This window comes from Furipterus horrens, unplaced genomic scaffold (genome assembly GCF_987537825.1).
Source record: "Furipterus horrens unplaced genomic scaffold, mFurHor1.1.pri manual_scaffold_9, whole genome shotgun sequence".
Lineage (NCBI taxonomy): Eukaryota > Metazoa > Chordata > Mammalia > Chiroptera > Furipteridae > Furipterus > Furipterus horrens.
The window spans coordinates 33,099,902-33,120,225 of NW_028327179.1; the positions used below are offsets into that span (position 1 = coordinate 33,099,902).

General features: G+C 43.1%; 1 protein-coding gene and 2 pseudogenes across 2 annotated transcripts in view; 1 reads left to right on the forward strand and 2 right to left on the reverse strand.

Moving 5' to 3' along the window:
• Positions 1-20,324, reverse strand: part of GATAD1 (GATA zinc finger domain containing 1) — a 484,957-nt gene that overhangs the window by 368,829 nt on the left and 95,804 nt on the right. The gene's annotated exons all lie outside the window — the stretch shown is intronic.
• LOC150001561 (Y-box-binding protein 3 pseudogene) lies at positions 8,303-9,272 on the reverse strand (annotated as a pseudogene).
• On the forward strand, positions 17,113-18,021 carry LOC150001562 (taste receptor type 2 member 2-like; annotated as a pseudogene).

Sequence of the window (20,324 nt, forward strand, 5' to 3'; positions counted from 1 at the left end):
TCACGGAGAAGTTAAATAACATGTCAAAGACCCCATAGTATTTCACAGGCACTTTGCATAAATGCATCAAGAACAAAATATTTTTTTAATATTCATACCAATATCCACAAATATTTTGGAATTCATCCTAGAATCTTGATAGTTCCATGACATAAATATACATTTTTTCTCCTTATGAAGCTTAACAAAATAAATGCATTATATTTAATTAAGAGGAGTTTGTACTGTGCTCACTTCCCTTCCAAATCCTGTGCCTCTAAGATGATTGCCTGCTTTTACACAGATAGCAAAAATAGCCAACGGGAATGCCATGTAATTGCTGGAATTTTAATTGCCTGGGAGAGAGGAGCATAAAATAGTATTACAGTCAGAGCCAGGGTGAACTTAAAGTTAGTGACTATTCAAGTTTGTGATTTATGAGGCTCCTCTGCAATGTATGCTCATTCCTCAGAATCTTCACCAGAGAACTAGTCCTATATATTTTCTTACATAATCTAAATTCCCATCCCTAATATCACTTCTAAGTACATCACTTCATTTATTTATCAAATATATTCTGAAAAAAGACATAGAAGTCATTATGCTCATTGTGCAACACTATGAATTTGATCAATAGTAACCATGAACTTACAATACCAAAGATTTTATGCCAAATGAGATACCATTGCTCACTAGATCATGACGCATACTTAGCAGTTTCAAGAAAAAAAGTTAAAAGTATAAAATTTGATTTATCAGATTCATTTGCTTCTTAAAATTAGAAAAATTTACCACTATTGGATAATTCAAGTAATTCTCAAGTTCAATGGGATAGTTTTACATTCCCAGTATAGATGTAGACTGTTTGGAATGGGGAAAGAAGAGATTCTTGTTATTTCTCTCTTTAGTGAAAAGACATCTACAGTTATTGCTTTACCTATTTTATAAGTTTTCACTCATGGAAGCATGGAGAACCTGGCCTCAAGATCATGAGATTCAATAGGTTGGTACACAAGTTAACAGAACAGAAAATGGGATTTAGGCAGTAACCTAAGGGTCAGCTGGGCATAGAATGAAGACCTCTGGGTCTTGATTCAGCCCAGGGGCACAATGTGAGAAAGGAGGGCCAGATGCTGGAAAATGCACTGGATGGGATGTGTTAGGAAAACCAAATAATTGTCACTTTTTGGTAACTATATATAAGACATTTATTTTATGCCAGATTTTTGTTAAGGACCTCATTTTTCTGACCTATCTTTCAATGTGGAAGCATTTTTGTTGGAGTAGCCCTCCTAATTTCCTTCTACCCATTAGATAAGCATAGCTTATATGATTAGTGAGTTTATGAGGAAGACATGTTCATCCCATAATACATGAGGTCTCTGTCTTCCAAGTTTAATACTTTTGGAGAGAGCTACAATCTGGTCTCTTTCCTATCATACAGTAAGTGGTCTGTCCCTACCAAGGAGGACTAAGGTCATTCGACCTTGTTGATGACAAAAAGTATTAATTTTTTTCAAGAATTTCCTTGGTGTTAGGATGCCTGGCAGGATCTAGCAGAAATTTCTTAGAGACTATTAAAGAGGGAGCAGCATATCAGCAAAAAACACGACTTCAGGGAGGAGGCAACAGTTGCCCATAGGAAAAGAACTAAAACCGCTGGAGGCAAAGTGATATAACAAAGACAGAAGGAGCCAAGTGTGGTGGCCGTGGTCAGGGACTATCACACATCCAGATGTAAAGATGCTCAGTGAGGACTTTCGATGAAGATGGAGGCATAGACAGACATACTGCGTCTCCCTCCACAACTAAGAAGGAACACAACTACCTCAAAACTAGAAACAACCAGAAGTTCCAGAAAATCAAACTGCATGGAAGTTCAGCAAACAAAGATATAAAGAAGAAGTGCTCATCCAGACAGGTAGGAGGCGTGGAGCCAGGGCGGAGAAGATACAGTGTGGTGGCGGCGGCAGCAGGGACAGCGGCCGTTTGAAAAGTCAAGAGGGACACCTTGGGAGCATTCCCAGTTCCTCACCGGACATTGCAACCCACAGCCCCAGCATGGGGGAAAATCAAGCCTCATTGCTTCTGACTGTGCAGACCAGTGGGGTTTGGGGTGGAGGCGGAAACTGCCAGTCTCAGGAGAGTCTGCCTGCTTAAAGGGCCCCCACGGTCCTAGAACATTCTCAGACCCACCCACTCTGGAAACAACAGCCAGGGCAGCAGCTAGAGGGGCGCCAGTCTGGTGCGGAGGTGGGAGAGGTGCCCGGAGAGGGGGCGGTGAGTGCTGGGCAGGTGGCATTGTTCTCTCTTAGACTCCTCCCCTACATACAGTGACACAACGTGGTGAAACAGGTCGCCCTGTACTTCGGAGTCCCTAAGGCTCCGCCCCTTACAACATAACAGGAGCGACAGCTCTGCTTGGGATGCGGAGGCAAACAAACACAGGAACCTGTCAGAATGAGGAGACATTGAAGTATGGCCCAAAAGGAGAACTGGATCAAGGTTCCAGTGGGAGAACTAAGTGACAAGGAGATAGCCAACCTAACAGATGAGGAGATAGGCAACTTAATAGATGCAGAATTCAAAACGCTGATGATAAAGATGCTCACAGGTTTGACAGATATGCTTGAGTATGGCAAACACATAAGAGAAGAAGTGAAGGCTATGCTAAGTGAAACAAAGGAAAATCCACACCAAACCAATGGTGAAGGGAAGGAAACCGGGTTTCAAATAAATGACTTGGAACATAAGGAAGAGGAAAACAGTCAACAAGTGCAGAATGAGGAAGCAATAATTGAAACAAATGAGGAAAACCTCCCAAATTTTGCCAAGGAGATGGACATACAGGTCCGGGAAGCACTGAGGGTCCCGGGCAGGCTGGCCCAGAGGGGACCACACCAGGACGCATCATGATTGAGATACCAAAGGTGAAAGATAAAGACAGAGTCCTGGGGGCAGCAAGAGAGAGGCAGAGAGTTGCCTACAGGGGGGTGCCTATAGGACTATCAGCTGATTTCTCAGAGGACACTTTGCAGAAAGGAAGGGACTGGCAAGCAGTATTCAATGTGATGAAAGGCAACCTACAACCAAGAATACTCTATCCATCAAAGCTACCATTTAGAATGGAAGGGCAGATGAAGTGCTTCCCAGACAAGGTGAGGAGTTCACCATCACCAAGCCATTATTATATGAAATGTCAAAGGGACTTACTTAAGAAAAAGAAGATCAAAACTATGAACACTAAAATAACAACAAACTCACAACTATCAACAACTGAATCTAAAAAATAAAAACAAACTTCAACTACGCAAATCTGAAAAGGAACAGAATCACAGGTACAGGGATCATTTGGAGACATATCAGCTGGGAGGGGGAGGGGGGAGAAATGGGGAAATGGTGCAGGGATTAAGAAGCATAATTGGTTGGTACAAAATAGACAGGGGGAAGTTAAGAATAATATAGGAAAGGTGAAGCCAAATAACTTACATGCAAAACCCATGGACATGAACTAAAGAGGGTGGGATTGCTGGGGGAAGGGGTTACTGGGCAGAGGGGAGCAAAGGGGAGAAAATCGGGACTACTATAACAACATAATCAGTAAAATATACTTTAAACAAAGACAAAATTATACCCAAGCAATTATAAGTGTTGCACATAGTTTTTTCAAACTGCAATTATGTGTACACAGATTAGATTTATTTTGGAAAAACATAAGGAAACTTACAATCTAAGAACAAGTCACGTTTCATTTCAAGTACTTATCTGTATAACGCAAGAACAATCAAGAAAAGCTAATGATATTTTTTCTGAGATAAAAACTATTGCTGAAAAATAAAAGCAATATTTACCTTACATAACATACTAATTCCCTTGTAGGTGACAAATAGCAAACTCAATATTTCCAGGAAAAAAGTAAAAAAGCCCAATAATTGAATTTGTGAGAAAGCAGTTTACAGACATCTACGACTAAATGCAGGCTTGAGAAAGGTAAGGAGAGTCTTAGAAAAAACTTTTCCTGTTCAACTTTTATGCACATTTTTAAATTCAAACTTGGTGACTGAAGTTAATATTTAACAGGAATTCTATGATAATTATGAAAAAACATTAAGCAAAGGTGTTACAGAACCCCTGGGCTGCTCCAATTGAAAACAAACCCTCGGGCTCTTTAGTTAGGGGCCCGATTGCCCGCCGCCAAAATTATAACTCTCAATACCAGAGTTTAGTGAAAAGAAAAAGAATTGTTTATTTAACAGTTATATAGATTTAGTTATTTGCGGATTTCTGTTGTTAAGTCTTATGTTCTTTAAGACACCCATAAACACATATCCTTGCCTCCCCCCCCCACCAAACCAGGCTAGTTTTAGAAAAGTCAGAGAAACCCTTTCCCAATCCTGACTGGGGAGACCTCGTCTGTGTTATGGGGTCCACCAGCTTTTAATCCAGAACCTCGTGGATTCTCAGCCTCCTTGTAAACTGTATAGTTAGTCCTTTTGTAATCCGCACGGTCAGCCTCAGCCTTAGTCAAATACACATAGTCAGCCTCAGCCTCAGTTAAATCTGCACAGTCAGCCTTAGCCTTAGTCAAATGCACATAGTCAGCCACAGCCTTAGTTAAATCCGCACAGTCAGCCTGGCTAAGATGTCTGCCACTTATTCTTAAATCTCTGACTACGTCCTCTGATGCAGTGGGTGCGGTAACCAGTTCTGACCATTCACAGAACCTCACGCAGGCCCTGTGTGCTTTTTCCATACCATCCCCTGGTCCAAGTCCCCTCCCATCTACCTGAGGCTTTGGATGCATTAAAGCCATTTTGCATAAAAAAGACACTAGCCACCAGCCTCAGGCATGTGGAGGCATTCTAAAAGCTGCTTCTTTCTCCCTATCCCCCAGCCAGAAACTCTGGGGTTTTTTGGAACACCCCTGTTTCTGTAACAAAGGCTCAAAACTATATTTAACTCTTATAAAGCCTTAAGTATTTGTCACCTATTAGTGTTACCTTTATAGATTAATAAAAGGTTGTTTTCCTGTGAATGCTAATCATGTACATACCATCGCCTGTGGCAGCTGCATGAGAACACATGGCCTTGGAAGCATACCTGTGTTTCACATAGCAAAGCATGTAGAAATGTGGTGCTCGCTGCGGCCTGTGGGGGTGGCTGTTTGCAGGAGGACACTGTCCTTATCTCTGGGGACCAGGACACCGTGCTGTGTGGCACAGCTGACTGCAGGTCACAATGGACAACAAAAACTTCTAAAGGTGTCCTGCAAGGGGCTGACGTTCAGACCAAGGTAGAGGTCCCAGAGAGGACGTGCAGCAGTCTTAATGAAGGAGACATGGGTGACAGAGAAGCGCCCAGAACAGCCACGTGCTGCCCATGTTCTGTGGCTGCACGGGGAAGCTGCAGAAGCAGCTGCACAAGGGAGAATTTGCCATGTTTAAAGGCATTCGCGTATTTGAGAGCAACTTCATCCAGACCACCAAAAGCGGGAAGGTGGTCAACACACACAACAGTGCAGAGACCATCACTGTAGGCATCGCATACAGCAGCTCCGACCTCGTCATACCTGACATCATGCTGCTGGCCCGACCTGCTGTCAGCTCTGCAGTCGGCGCCACACACACCAGGGAAAAGGGACGCGAGTCCAGAAGCTTGGAGCTGACCAGGCTGCTTCCTTTGAAGCTTGTCACCTTATCCATTAAGAACCATGAAAGAAAACACAATTTGAAGCTAACCAGGCTGCTTCCTTTGAAGCTTGTCACCTTATCCATTAAGAACCATGAAAAACAACAGCTCCACTTGAAGCTAGCCACTGGCCGCTCTTTTTACCTACAATTGTGCCCCCCTTCAGATGCAAAGGGAGATCTGTTTGCACAGTGGGAAGACCTGGTGTTCTTCCTGAGACCGCCAGTGGAGGCTTACAGCAGTGCTCACGCCGTGCCAGCTGGCGACAGGATGGACATACCTGCGTTGGAGGCAGAGAACAGGACGAGCCCACCAGTAAGTTTTGGCAGCCGCTCTCAGAGAGGGTCCCGAGTGCTTCAGGAGAGCAGCTCTTAGGCTGTTCCCTTAGGCTGACGGGGGAAACAGTGCACGTGGGGGGGGGGGGGGCTCGGCCACTGTGTGGAGGCCTGGCCACATTAGGGAGGTCCCTGAGTGCTTCTGAATACCCGAGGTCCCTTCGATGCCATTCCTCCTACCCCGTACCCAGCGGTGTAATGCTGCTAACAGCATCCTGAGCACCCAGTCTGTTCTGGGACCCTAACATCCCACTGTGGACTCTGACAGTCTGATCTACTGTGGACATTTTAACTATGAGAAAGCCCTCTCTCCATTTGAGCCATGAACTGATTTTTGTATAAACCTGTGGCAATGCAGCGTGCTTTGTCCGCAGTTGCACAGTTTGTTAGCAGCTTTCAGAGTGCAAAATGGACATGCTCTTGACAAGCAGTCTCCCTTTAGGAATCTGGTTTGTAGAAGTGCTGAGACACGTGCATAAAGTAAAAGCGTGAGGGTGCTCACTGGTGAGTCACATTAGTGCTCTCCGTGGCACTGGAGCTGTCCAAGCAAAGCTGCAGTGACCCTTGTGAGGGAGCCGCGGGGGGATTTCTGCATCCACTGGGAAACTGGACTTGGTCACTTCCAAGGTTCCCTTAATGATAAACACTTTAAGACTGGTGACAGCCCTTTCTAGTCTCTCTTACTTTTTCCTCCTCTCGGCACAGGCCATGGCGCTCCATGGAGAAGGTGACAAAGACCAGGTCAGCATCAGAAGCCTTCCCATGGCTTCTGAGGTGTCTGAGGCCACCTCTCCTGCTTATGCTGGTGGCGAAGAATGTTCCTATAAAAAATAAAGAGCTTATAAATTGATCTCAAAGCAATTCCAGTCGGGCTCTCTTCTTTGGAAGTTGAAGTGGGTATGTGATTCCTAGTATATACTTGGGTTAGACAAGAAAATTAAGATGCCCTAAGAGTTTGGTGTGTTTGGAGCTCTCACTGTGCATCAGATTGCCAAGATGTTGAGCTTGCCTGTGTGTGAGAAGTGACTACGTCTGAAGTGTTACAAACTGTGTGTTTGTAATAATTTGTGCCCAGAGATTTCAGTGGGTTTGGACTGGTCCATTGGTCTAGAGTGCTCGCCTTTTTTCAAAATGCTGTTTGTCTGGCACAACTGTGAGTTTGAAAGAGTAACTGTCTTGGCTATTACTATGTATAGAATGGTACATTTGTTTGGGTGCATTTTGTTGTTGGCCACACGATTGAATCAACCACCATTTCCCACATCCTTAAAAGTTGACATCAAAACCTGTTCTTCTAGCAAACATGGTGGTGGGTCTTGCGGGGATGAAGTCTCTCAGTGCTCCAGCATGATCCCTGGCACAGATGTTCAGGCCATCAGAAGCGTCCCAGCCACATGGGATTGGAGTCCCTCAGTACCTGCCATAACTGTATCCTAATTGCCATAATTCTGAATCACACACTCAGTATTTCCATCACTGTTAATTCTGCCCTTGAAAGCCTCACACTCTCACACTCTAGACTCTGATCCACTCATTGCACCTCTACCCAAGACTGAAGGCTTCTAAACAACCACCATTCCAAGAGCTCCCTCCTGCCTTTGCACCTACAAATAGGGAGGGCTTGTGTGAAGCTGAAAACCGGGCTTAAGCAGAGGGGGAGCACAGGCGCCAGCTTTCGACAATTAGGGCTTCACCCCGGGCTTTCCCAGTCAAAGGCTGTCTGACCTTAAAAGTGACATTGAACCCCTCTAAATTGAGAGATAATGATACTAAAACCTAATTAACAGGATGTCGTGAAGGGTCAATCAGTCTCAAGTTGAATTCAGAGTCACAGTTCCAGCTCCCGCGTTGCTTAGCTGCTTCCAGGAAGACAACTGGGATTGTTCAGGCTCCTCCGAGGAGTTCGGTTCAGGGCGGTGTCAGGAGATCCAGTCCTGGCTTCAGAGTCCCACCTTGGGCTCCATGGAATGTCAACCGGAGGTCCCTGGCGTCAATTGAAACGCCAACAGAAACCCCCAGTTTGAGGTGCAGTGAAGAAGGAAAGTTCATGTAGTGCAAACAGCTCGAGGGTCATACAGCATGGCTGTGCAAACCGCACTGGTGCGGCACGGCTGCATCGTGCTAAGGCCCGGCCGCTATGACGCAGTACCCACCTAGTGGGTGCTGAAACTGGGGAGGCTGCTCCCTTGTCTTCTGTGCAGGCAAATTGCTGGAAACATTGACTGACATTCTCCTTTTGTACTTGTTTGTTTTGTAAAGAATAGCTGTAAACATTCTAACATCCACATCTTGTTTATTAGTCTTCCACTTTATTGCTTGGATGTTTCTTTGGTGTTGGTAAGTTTGTGGTCTGCTTTTTGTTTTATTTTTTGAATGGTCATTAATTCTTTAGGTAACCTGCTGATGGTGAAGGTGCCTGGGGAGCCTGGTGTCACTCAGCACTGCTCTGCTCGGTGGCCGGAACAGGGTTCTCAGATGGCACTTCACCTGCCTTGGGCTCTCTGCCATCTTGTGAAGGAGCATTCGGAGGGTGGGAACGACGCTGATAGGTCTACGGGTGCCAATATCCACGGCGAACAGATGGCTGCTTTGGACCAGTGGCCACTTGTTGATTCTCTTTTATCTTCAGCCTCTCCCACAGCTGGGGTGGGTCGCAGGAGAGGATGTCCCCTACAGTACCTGGGACGGTAAGTTGGATTTCGGTGGACTGGACCTTGAAGTGCTCCCTCTGGGACGCCATCCTTCATCTCTCCAATCTCCCCGGCATTACGGGGAGGCCCACGGCGTCTGCTGTAGTGACCACGTCGGTAACGGCGCCCATCGGCAGCATAGCGACTGCCTTCTACAGGAACTCCATCTGGGCCAGTCACATTGGCGCCTCAGCAACCTTCTCTCTTTCAACCACATCAAACCCAACAGTTTCTCCGTCTCCTACGCTGCGCAGGTATTTCCGTGGGTTATTCTTCTTGATGGCGGTCTGATGTACAAATACATCTTCTTTGGTATCATTTCAGTTAATAAATCCATATCCATTTCTGACGTTAACCATTTGACAGTGCCAAGGAGTTTGGTGGCGAGAACTTTTTTTTCCGCGTCTTCACTGCCAGCGGGGGCTGAAGAGCCTGGGGCTGCGGGGGTCGCGTCCCCACCGGGGTTTCGTGCGACGAGGGCAGCGGGCGCAGTGGCAGCGGCCTGGGGCGCGCCGCCGCCCACCGGGCTCTTGGGCGCGGGGTCCTGGGGGGCCGCGGCGGCGGCGGTGGCCTCGCTCATGCCGCCTCCTTTGCTCTCACTCGGGCACCTCGGTGGCGGTTGGTTGGCTGGTGGTTGGCGGTTAGCGCGGCTGGTGGTCGCGGCGGGCTGGGCGCGCTCTCGGGGAGGCCGGTGCAGATCTCGAAGCGCAGGAGGCGGTGGCGGCGACCGGGGTGGGGTCTCGCGGCCGAGGCGGCTCGAGCTCTGGGGCTGCGCTCTTGCTCTCGGGCTCCTTGCTGGATCTTACTCTCCCTTCCATTTTTGATGGATGAATAGCAGTTCATGAGTTTACAACAGGCAAAGAACCAGTTTTCCTCCATATAAGTGAATCAAGATGGAAAAAACTGAAAACCAATTGTTTTTCAAATCTCTATGGAAATCTTCATGTAAACTGCCTTTTTAACATATTATTTTTATTTTTTCAGAATGAAGTATGGATTTTAGTTAATAATATATTAATATTGGTTCATTAATTATCATAAGTATACGATAGTAATATAAGATGAGACAGACTCACAGATAGCTAGCAGGCTGACAGCTGTTGGGGTGGTTGTTAGGTCATGGGGGGCAGAGGGATTGAGCAAAAAAGAGAAAAACTAAAAAATAAATAATTTTCAACTTATGATAGTTTTAAATTTAGAAAAATATAATGTGTATTCTTAAGCTTCTTAGAAAAAATAGGATCACTTCTTAATTTCAGTCATATTTATCTGATCAACAACTATTGAGTGATTTGATACAACAGTTACAGGTATGGAAGAGGAAGAATTTTTACTTTATTCACTAGTTTTTAGATGTCACAGTCAGTATTCTAGCTTGATATTTCAGGTTCAGAAGAAATATGTCTCCTCAAAGTGTTGGAATTTTTTATGCAGATACCTTTTGCGAAAGCTTAGTTTACACACACTGCTGTGAACATAATGCTTTTTTCTCTGAGTTAACACAGAAGGCCCACCTGACCACATCCATATGTAAATCAAGGGAGGGTTGTACTCTTTTTTCTCCACTTGTAGATGAATTGCTTCATATGACCTTCTGAAAGATTCATATATTGCCACTTCAATTCATCAGGATTTCTTCTGAAATGTCAGTATCACTGAAATTGAGCACAGAGCTTTTTTACTTTCTACAAATGTCTCAGGGTAACATCAGTTAAATCTCAGACAAGGAAAAAAATACCATTTAATTAAGCTTTTGAAATCTCTCCAAACAAAGGACATAGAGAATCAAAGGACGGAAATTTATCTTGAATTCGTCGGCAGCCGTCCGTCTCGAGAGACGATGGTGTAGCTTCTTAAGAGTCTATCTGCACCGCCGAGAATGGCTGTGGAGTCCGACTCAGGAGTGACCCGGTATTTGTCTCCTCCCGTGTTGAATCGACATCTTGCAATGACGCTGGAGTGTCCTCTCCAGTGAAGCTGAAGCTACGGAGCCTGGGCAGGGTAATATGGAGGGTCTGCTGTTGCCCATGCAGCAGACCCCCCCTCTCTTCGCAGCTGAAGGGTCCAAGGGAAAGACGGAGTCAATACAGCTTGGCTTCAGGTGCGCCGCAGGAGTTGCCGGTGTTGACTACAACGTCAAACCGCCTTAGGGACTCTGGCTCCAGATTTTCTGTCGGGGTTTACTCCCTTAGCCTTTCCCCTGAAGAGGTATGCCGCAAGGCAGCGGAGGTTTTTTGGAGTCAGAGTTTTCCTTCTCTGATGTGCCCTGACTGGAAGATCGAACCAGCGACACTTAGCTCGCAGGCCGACGCTCAATCCACTGAGCCAAACCAGCCAGGGGCATGAAGTATTATGTCTGCAACTCACTTTGAACTCTTTTATATATATGGGGAGAAAGAAAGCAAATCTAGCAAAATGTTAAATATTAAATCTAGGTACAGGGTTTATGAGTGCTTTTTGTACTCTTGCCTCAGCTTAAAGTTTTTCAAAATAGAGATTTGGGGGTGGTTAAATACAAATTGCTACTCTTAAACTATGTTATAGTTGAACCTACACACCAATTAGTCTCTTAAGCAGTTTAAAAATAAATAAACTGTTCTGGCAAAACTATACTATAGTCCCACCTACGCTCCAATTAGTCTTTAAAAAATGGCAATAAGGGTTTCAAGGAAGTTGAGAGCTACATGGTATCGGACGTCACTTTCTGATGCTTTTCAACATGAATCGACTAAATCTGTACGGCATATGAGTATTTTCGTAAACTCGAAGGTAGTTCAACATGAATTGCTTTCTTATTTCTAGAAAAACTGGATCCCCAGAGTTGCTCTACTTTCCAAACAACTGAATAAATTTAAACAGCAAGAGAAAAAAGCAAACACTTTGATAAACACACTCCAAACGTTAAGTCTTAAGTTGGGCAAACACTGTTAATTCTTTCAGAAGAAACGTTTGCCTGAAAGAGGCAACCCACACACTAAGTGCCAAACAACAAATGTGCTCCGGTGTGTTAATTATAGCGCCAAGGCGACACCAGCTATTTTACAATATAAACAGTCCCTCCAAACATCATTGCCTTTACAGTACCACAGTCTCTCCGAATATTGCATTTACGATTCCAAGAAAAGAAAGAAAGAAAGAAAGAAAGAAAGAAAGAAAGAAAGAAAGAAAGAAAGAAAGAAAGAAAGAAAGAAAGAAAGACCGCACACATTCGAAATGCGTAAGTGGGTTTGAGTGAGCGTCAAAGATCCATCTCAGAAGTTCTTATATTCTCTTTCTCTGCTGCTACATTTTTCCATCGGTGTTCATGCACTTGGATCTGTAAGAAAAATCCGGGTCTAGAACATCTCAACTAAAAGCGCTTAACTTTTCACTTCCTACCGGACCGCCCCCAAGCAACGCGCCCCACCTCCACGGGAGGATAACGGGGTGGGGCCGTTTCCCGCTCCGAAACTAAGAAATAAATGTCCTTTTCCCTGCTCTAAGTGGAGGGAGAGAGGGGCCGAGGAGCTGAAGACTCCAGGATGCACCTGACCTAAAGGAAGTAGTCGTTAAGAAAGCTTCCTTCTCTCTTCCGAACTCCTTCCTGCCTTTCCCTCCTTTCGGGTCATTCAGTGACTCCGGGCGGGGACAGGTGAATCCCGAGAGGAGAGGAAGAGGGAGGGACAGACCACGCGGGGAGAGCCGCGCTCGGGCAATGAATGAGCTGCGCTGCATCCGCGCCACCTGTTCCTTCCAAGGGTGCCGGCAGGGTTCCCGCACCACCCGGGCCGTGGCTCCTGCCCGTACTGCCGGCTTCTCTCCTAGAGGCCGGGCCTCGCCTCCCTTCGCTCCGTGGGGCGTATAGAAACCGGCGAACTAGAAGCTGGGAGACCAGGGCCTAGTCCGGAATCACGGCCTCCGAAGCAAGAGGACGGGAGGAGGAAGCCTCGGGTCCCCCGCGCACGGGCTGAAGCGGGAACCTCAAGGAGGGGACGAGAGAGTTCGTTCGGCCTGACTAGGAGTAGGAAGGCGGGGTCCCGGGCCGAGGTGGCTCGGTGCCCGTCGGGCCGAGGTTAAGGGTGACAGGCCCATGCACCGGCGGAATCTTTCCCATTGCTTGCCCGGAGCTTCCCACTTACTAAGATCCGCTTGAAGGGAGCGTTCTCCTTGGGCGGGAGGCTCACGGCCGGCATCGTTCCGGCTCCTCCCGCTGCTCCCGCCACCGCCCGGCTCGGTCAGTGTGTTTGTCCGACCGCCGCCGTTCCCTGGCTGCTTCAGCCTTGATTGCCCCGATCCACCGCCGCCACCAGGCCTCGGGTGTCACAGCGTCGTCCAACCCTGACACCCCCTTCCCCTCGTTGTCTTTTTTCCTTTCTCACTTAATGCTACCGCCGCCTCCCCCACCACCACCACGGGTCTCCGTCGGCGGTTCACGTGGTAACTGAACAGACCGACAGAGCGATCTTGAATTAGAGGCAGCCCAAACTACCATACTAATGCTAAAGAAGATAAATGAGGTGTTGGAGTTTTAAATGCTTGCTGATTGGTTTCTAGCTGCAACAAATCTTTCCTTTTAAAAATTTATCTTTTACAGATCAGAAAAGTAGTATGAATGTACCATCTCTGTCAAATTGCTCTCTTTTCATTGTGAGTCCAGAGCAGTGATAGAAATCTAAAGGGTCTTACCCTGTAATTTGGTCTCTTCATATATGGAATTCATATTGATAAAATGAATATAAGCACATTGAAGAAGGGACAGATCACTGGCAAAATATCTAAACATTGTGTGTTTATTCAAATGTATTGCAATAATTTGGCCTCCCAAACGGGCCAAATAGCAGTCTTTCCTGACTTTTTCTTATATGTGTTCTAAACCATGATTTGGAGTTAAATTTGTTTTATATCTCAGCAAATTAAGTAGATCAACTATGGAGAAACTGTTAGCGCACTTAAAAATTATCAATTTTAATATATGGACTTCCAAGCTCATTTCTACTTTTGTCATGGATTGTCTGGTTAAATTTAGGGAAGTTATCAAACATATCAAGACTATAGTTTTCTATCTTGACAACAGAGATAACTTTTCTACAAATACTAGAAGTTTTTTTAAATTTAAATGAGCTTTTTGCACTCAGTATTTTGGTAAAGATTGTATCATTTAAATACCCAGTTTACTTATTATCTTATAAATATTTTAGAAAGTCTTAATTGAGGGAGTACATCTATGCTACTACATTATTTCCTGCTGTCAACCACTTTTCCTGATTTTGTACATGTGTACTAAGGAATACTAGACCTCTGAAGGCGGCTATAATCCTTTTCAGTATAGAGGTGTAATACATAGGATGTATATTTTACTTTCATTACTACACCATTCTAAACACTTCTCTCTGACTTTTGAACTAAGCCTTTATTCTTCTGTCTGTGTCTGTTACGTTATTTAATACTTATTCAATTTTATAAAAGAAAACATTCTTCCCCCAAATTTGCCTTTCTCCTATTATCTTCCGTACTTGTTTCAGAGAATGGCCCAAACACTGCCAATGTGTGAAAAGAGGTCTTTTAAAGCTACATAGACTCCTCTTTACACTTCCAATTACCATATAATGACAACAAGACAGATTGTAAGTGAAATTTTGAGTCAGTTCTCTACAGAAGGCCAAAAAAATTTTTTCAGTGTTTTTTATAGAAATAAGCTAATTCAATGGATTAATTAAGCCCCAAAATGGATTCAGTCTTTAGAGCCAAATATCTCTGCAAAACTTCAATACCAAAGCAAGGGTAGTAAAAATTGAAAACAAAAATATTTTCAACTAAAGAATGAAAACAAGCTTCAATTTTCTTAGCGATTCACAAATCACCAAAGCACTGGAAAGTAATAGCAATTCAATGTGCTTGTTTTCAAAATTCAGACATTTGTGCAGTTATAATCAATAAGAACTAAATAAGCTAATCTCTGTGCACAGGAAACACCTGGAACTAATATCAATATTTAAAGTTCATCCTAATTTGTATAGCAATATATGAACGTCGTTTTAGAACTAGATGACTCTTACCATGTTATTCAAAACAAAAGCAAAACAAACAAAAATCTCCATTGGAAGAATGCCCATTTTCAAGGTTCACGTGAGCATTTAGAAGAATATATATCGATGTCTAAACTGAAATTTGCTCAATGGATTATAAATATACAGTGTCTCTTGGTAGATATTGTTATTTGTTTTTAAAAATATTTATTTTTAGTAAAGTTTTTAGAGATGGTTTAATTTGAAAAAAAATCTCTGTTTGGCCAATGCCTTTCTAGATCAATGAAGAAACCTAAGAATTATTAACTTCAAGATTCTCTTAGTCTCAATTAACTTTTCTCAGATCTGAGAAAGAGCTCTTCACTAAAATGCTGTTTCCAAAATTAGATTCAGTAAGGCCAAATGCAAAACAGTCCACGTGACAGGAAAATCACAAATGCAAATACAAACCAGCTAAATTGTGGCCGAACATCAATTACATCTTTAGAATAGATCTTGGAAAATTCAAGCTTTCTCTTCAATTAACTGATGTGTTTAGGGATGCAAATAAGAGCTGAAATGCAGATTTCAGAATGAAGTCAGTTCTGGATAAATTCAAATTTCAGCAGAATTATATACTGCACAGACCACGCTGCCAACTGCAGCTGTGTGAATGTAACAAATGAAAGATTGTTTGAAAATGGCTCAGGAAAAAGATTGTAAATCACTTGGACATTCAGTGAGTATAGATTCCCCATTACAAATTAATTTTTAATCTAAGAAATCAGATTCAAAATAACTTTATAAAATGTTTTGTGTGATTTCATATTTTCTTAAAGATTTATGTATCATAGTATGTAGATGTGCATTCTGAGGTAGCTGTTATAAATATTTAAATTTTTTAATGAACTGCTTTTTATAAAATATAATTGTCAGAGAAATTAATCTTGGTTACAATCGATTTGTTATTTTTATTTTCTTTATTTTTTTGTTTATCAAGAATTTCCATATCATCTTTTATTGCCCTAGTTTACCATGGAAAATTGAGAGAAAGGACCATAGAAAAGGAATTATGGGGAATGAAGAAGATAATATGATTATTGTCTCCCCAAATACTGCCCATCAGATAACGATATTTGAAATTTTAAAAAATCTGTATTGTTATACTAGAATAAGACATACATATTTTGGACATATTCATACATTCTTTGCGACAGTACAAGCAAAAGCAGTGGACATCTATCATAATAAAAATAATTACTCATTAGGTGATTTTAGCACGCACTGACATTGGCTTTCATGGGCTAGTGAATATACATTCTGTGGATGACTCTGGAAGGCGCTAAACACCATGAATGATGTTGGCAATGCGTGTCAAGTCTAGTTCTTTGCGTTTTATCTATTTTCAATGCCCTTTCAATTTTAATTCTTACTGAAAATATTTAAACTGTTAAATAGAGTCATTATTTTTTTGCTGGGGTAAACACAGTATGAAGACAGACATGTAATAATATTAATAGTTAGCATTTGTTGAGTGCTTAGTATGACCTTGCCACTGAACCATAAGCCCTTTGAGCACCATGTCTTCTTTATGAAGTAGTAATGACTTATTTACATTTGACCTGTGATGTGACTAAAGTTTTTGAAATAGAGTAAGCTCATTTTAACACACAGATAATTATGCCCTCTGCTGGTGGTTAGAAGTTTCTGTAGCATCTACTTTTGATATGATACTCTTCAGCCTGAACATTGGATGATGTCAGATGTGGATTAATTATGTACTGGTTTTATCACTGTTTTGCTGACCCTCAGATCAGAATTCTACCAAGGCTTTGAAATTATAAACAGTCACTTAGGAGAAGGCAAGATTCTTATACAAAGTTAGTTCCCAGGAAATGATTTTGAAATGTGGAGAAGAAATTGTCTGGTGGGCTTGAGGTGTCGGGGAATGTATTAAAGGATCTTGGAATTATTATCAGGAAAAAAGTATATGGAGGTTGTATACTTAGGGCAATAATAGGAAATAGTTGTCTGCCCCAAGGATGTGGCATTTGCCATTAGGAAAAAAAACAAAGAAAAGAAATAATAGTAACCTAAGTAAAACCTCTATAATCATATTTTTGGCAAAATTGTATAAGAGTGAGAACTGAAAAAATGCCAATATGGCAACATTTTCCTAGGATATAATTAGAAGACAAAACCATCATTCAAATCTTTGGTTTTGCATACCCATAGTTTCATCTGAAGGGCATCAGATTCAAAAAGTAGTCTCTCTGATTTTCTTCCTCGGGGGAAAAGTCTAGTGTAGGACTGTACTTATGACCCAGGAGTTGGCAGTGAATCAGATTTTTCAGGCTATATTCCCATCTACAAGATCATCTGGAGGAGGTATTTAACACCATCTACAAGGAAGAACTAAGATTTGTGGTAGGAGACATGACCTCCTCTTTATCAGCTATTTCTCACGCTATTATCATGTCAGCAGAATTTATTACAGGGATTACAGTAAATGGATTTCTTATAATCATCAGCTATAATGAATTGATCAAAAGCAGAAAACTAACACCAATGCAACTCCTTTTCATATGTATAGGGGGTTCTAGATTTGGTCTCCAAATTGTGTTAATGGTGCAAAGTTTTTTCTCTGTGTTCTTCCCACTCCTTTATCAGACAAAAATTTATGGTGCAACGCTGTTATTCTTTTGGATATTTTTTAGCTTTGTCAGTCTCTGGTTTGCCACCTGCCTTTCTGTATTTTACTGCTTCAAGTTAATAGGCTTCACCCAGGCCTATTTTCTTTGGCTGTAATTCAGGATCCTCAAGTTAATGCCTTGGCTGCTTCTGGGAAGCCTGCTGGCCTCCGTGACCACTGCATCTCTGTGTATCGAACTGGATTACCCTCAAACTGTGGCGAATGGTGTCCTCAGGAATGCCACGCTGACGACGTCTAAATTCAAGATAAAACAAACCAATGAAGTGCTTTTTGTCAACTTGGCACTCGTATTCCCTCTGGCCGTCTTTGTGTCGTGCACTTGTATGTTACTCGTTTCTCTCTGCAAGCACACTCATTGGATGCAAAACAGATCTCATGGCTTCAGAGGTGTGAGCATGGAAGTCCATATAAATGCCTTAAGAACAGTGCTGACGTTCTTTCTCTTCTTCATCTCTTATTTTGCCACCTTCATGGCAAACATGACCTTCAGTATTCCTTACGGAACTCAGCACTTCTTTGTGGTGAAAGACATAATGGCAGCATATCCCTCTGGCCATTCAGTTATAATCATCTTGAGTAACTCTAAATCCCAGCAACCACTCAGGAGACTCCTCTGCCTCAAAAGGAATTAAAGAAAAGGAGGACCAATATATTCATATCGTTATTTTCTTGACATGGGGTCAATGGACTTGTGTTTTGCTTTGTTTACTTTAGATGGATTTTGTGTGCTCTCTCTGGCAATTCCCTGTCCATCTCCCACCCCCAGGACATGTTGGATGGGCAGGATATCTCTTTTTCTAGGGCTACATACTTTAAAATATTATAGTAGTAGCATATTTTAATAACTAGCACTTCTGTTGGAGTGCCAAAAATGAGAATAAAATACTAAGACTTTGTTTGGCTGACCAGCATAGGTCTGTTATGTCTTCCCAGGTCATTGAGAATGTTGTTTCAGATAAGCAAAATCACATTGGTTAGTCTAAGACTTGGAACAATATAATAGTATAACAATATAATAAATATAATATAATATAACAATATAATAACAGCTTTTCAAAGTGAGTCATGAGTGCAATTTTTGTTGAAAGAAAAATATATGTTGAAAGGGCATGTCAAGGCAATGTACCCAGATATACAGGTTAATGTCTTATTTTTGCTTTTGATTTGCTACTAATTTAGATTGATAAATGCTGAGGTGCAAATGAAGCTGTGTATGTGCGTGCATACGTAACAGGGCAGGCCAGATCCCAGGTCCAGAAAGCCAGCACAAAGGCAGGGTGCTGCAAAGGGTACAGCCAGGCCTGGAGCTTAATAGCTTAGTAGCACACAGCCTTGAGGCTACCAGCTTGTGACAAAGGGTACACAGCGCCTGTGAGCTGTCGGGGCTGGACACCCCACGGAGGGTGAGTGGAGGCTTCTGCCCGTGCCTGGAAAAGGAGCAAAGACAGACCTGGCCATAGGTTAAAAAGCTGGATGCTCCCGCTGGCTTCCTGTGCATGTGGAGTTTTGGGAGGGCCCCTTTTAAAGCAAAGGCAGGGAGAAGCAGGCTGTCTTGGTTTGGGGCTTTCTTGCTTTGGAGCTTGGTGCAGGCTCCCTCTTGGCTCTTGGCTCATGGAGCTTTGGCTTGGGACTTTTGGTAGCAGGTGCACTTGGATGCTCTGAGTTTCTGGCCCTTGCACCCCCTGTGGATGGGAGCATTGGTGGGACTGGCAGATGCCAGGCCTACCAGAGGCTTGGGCCCCACATTGTTGGAAGCCCACTCCTGGAGGCTGGGTCCCATGCTGGGATGCATGCCTTACTGGGCTCCAGCCTCTGGGACACTATGATCCCGTGCAGGGTGGCACATGGGTCCCGGACTGCGACATGGGGACTGAAAGCAGTGCACCCCAGATCCCGAGAGAGCTGCTGCAAGAAGATGGCCACTCTGAAACCACAGTGCACACTCCAGAGAGGATGGAGATCTGTTTGCGTGGCTGGCTTAAGGACAGATAAGGAAAAGGGGAACTTCTGAGTTCGGTTTTTTTGGTTTATCGCCTTTCGGGAAGCAAGAGAAGTTTTGGGTTTTGTGGGAGAGGAGGGCTCAGAGCTGGAGTTCTTTCAGCCCTCCAGAGTTGGAACCCTGTTAATAAAAACCTGCTTTGTTCAACACAAATCTTTGGGTCATGTGAATTAAGGGCGACAAGTGGCCAAACCCCATGCTGTACAGTTACATATGCACACGTAATTCAGGGTCTCCGTTTTTTACAAAATGAAGAAATATTTTTCAACTCTCAGCAGTGTTAAACACATGCCCCGAGAGAGTTGGGGGAGGTTGCTGACTATGAAGGCTCATCAGAAAAGCATTCAGCTGGTGTCTTAACCCTTTAACTAGTGTCTTAATTCTCTCCAACTGAGAATGTCATCTGGAGTATGATGGCAGCAAGTGACGTAAAGATCTAGGGGAAGATTTTGAAATCTATTTCTAAATTCGAATGGATTCTGCTCTTTAAGGATCTTGAATAGTCTTGTTTTGAGGAAGAAAAAGTTTTGTAATTAAAGTAGATTAGAAGTTGCCAGGATGAAAAAACCAAACTGTGTGTGTGTGTGTGTGTGTGTGTGTGTGTGTGTGTGATCTTTTTTTTTCTTCTTCTTTTTTTTTCTTCTTCTTTTTTTTTTACTTTACAAAATATTTTCACATACAATCATTTACTTCATTTTCAGAATACCCTGTAAAGTAGGCAGTAGAATTATCCCAATTTTACACTTGAAAAAATAAGCTTTAGCTAAGGTCACTCAACTACAACTGGTATTATAGTAAAATTAGTATCGAAACCTGGCTCTTCTGTCTCTAATACCAGTATCCTCTCTGTTTGGTTTTCTTTTTTATTATTTTTATGGCAACTGTAGACTCTGAAAGCCATAACAAAAAATGACGTTCAACCTATGACCTATGACA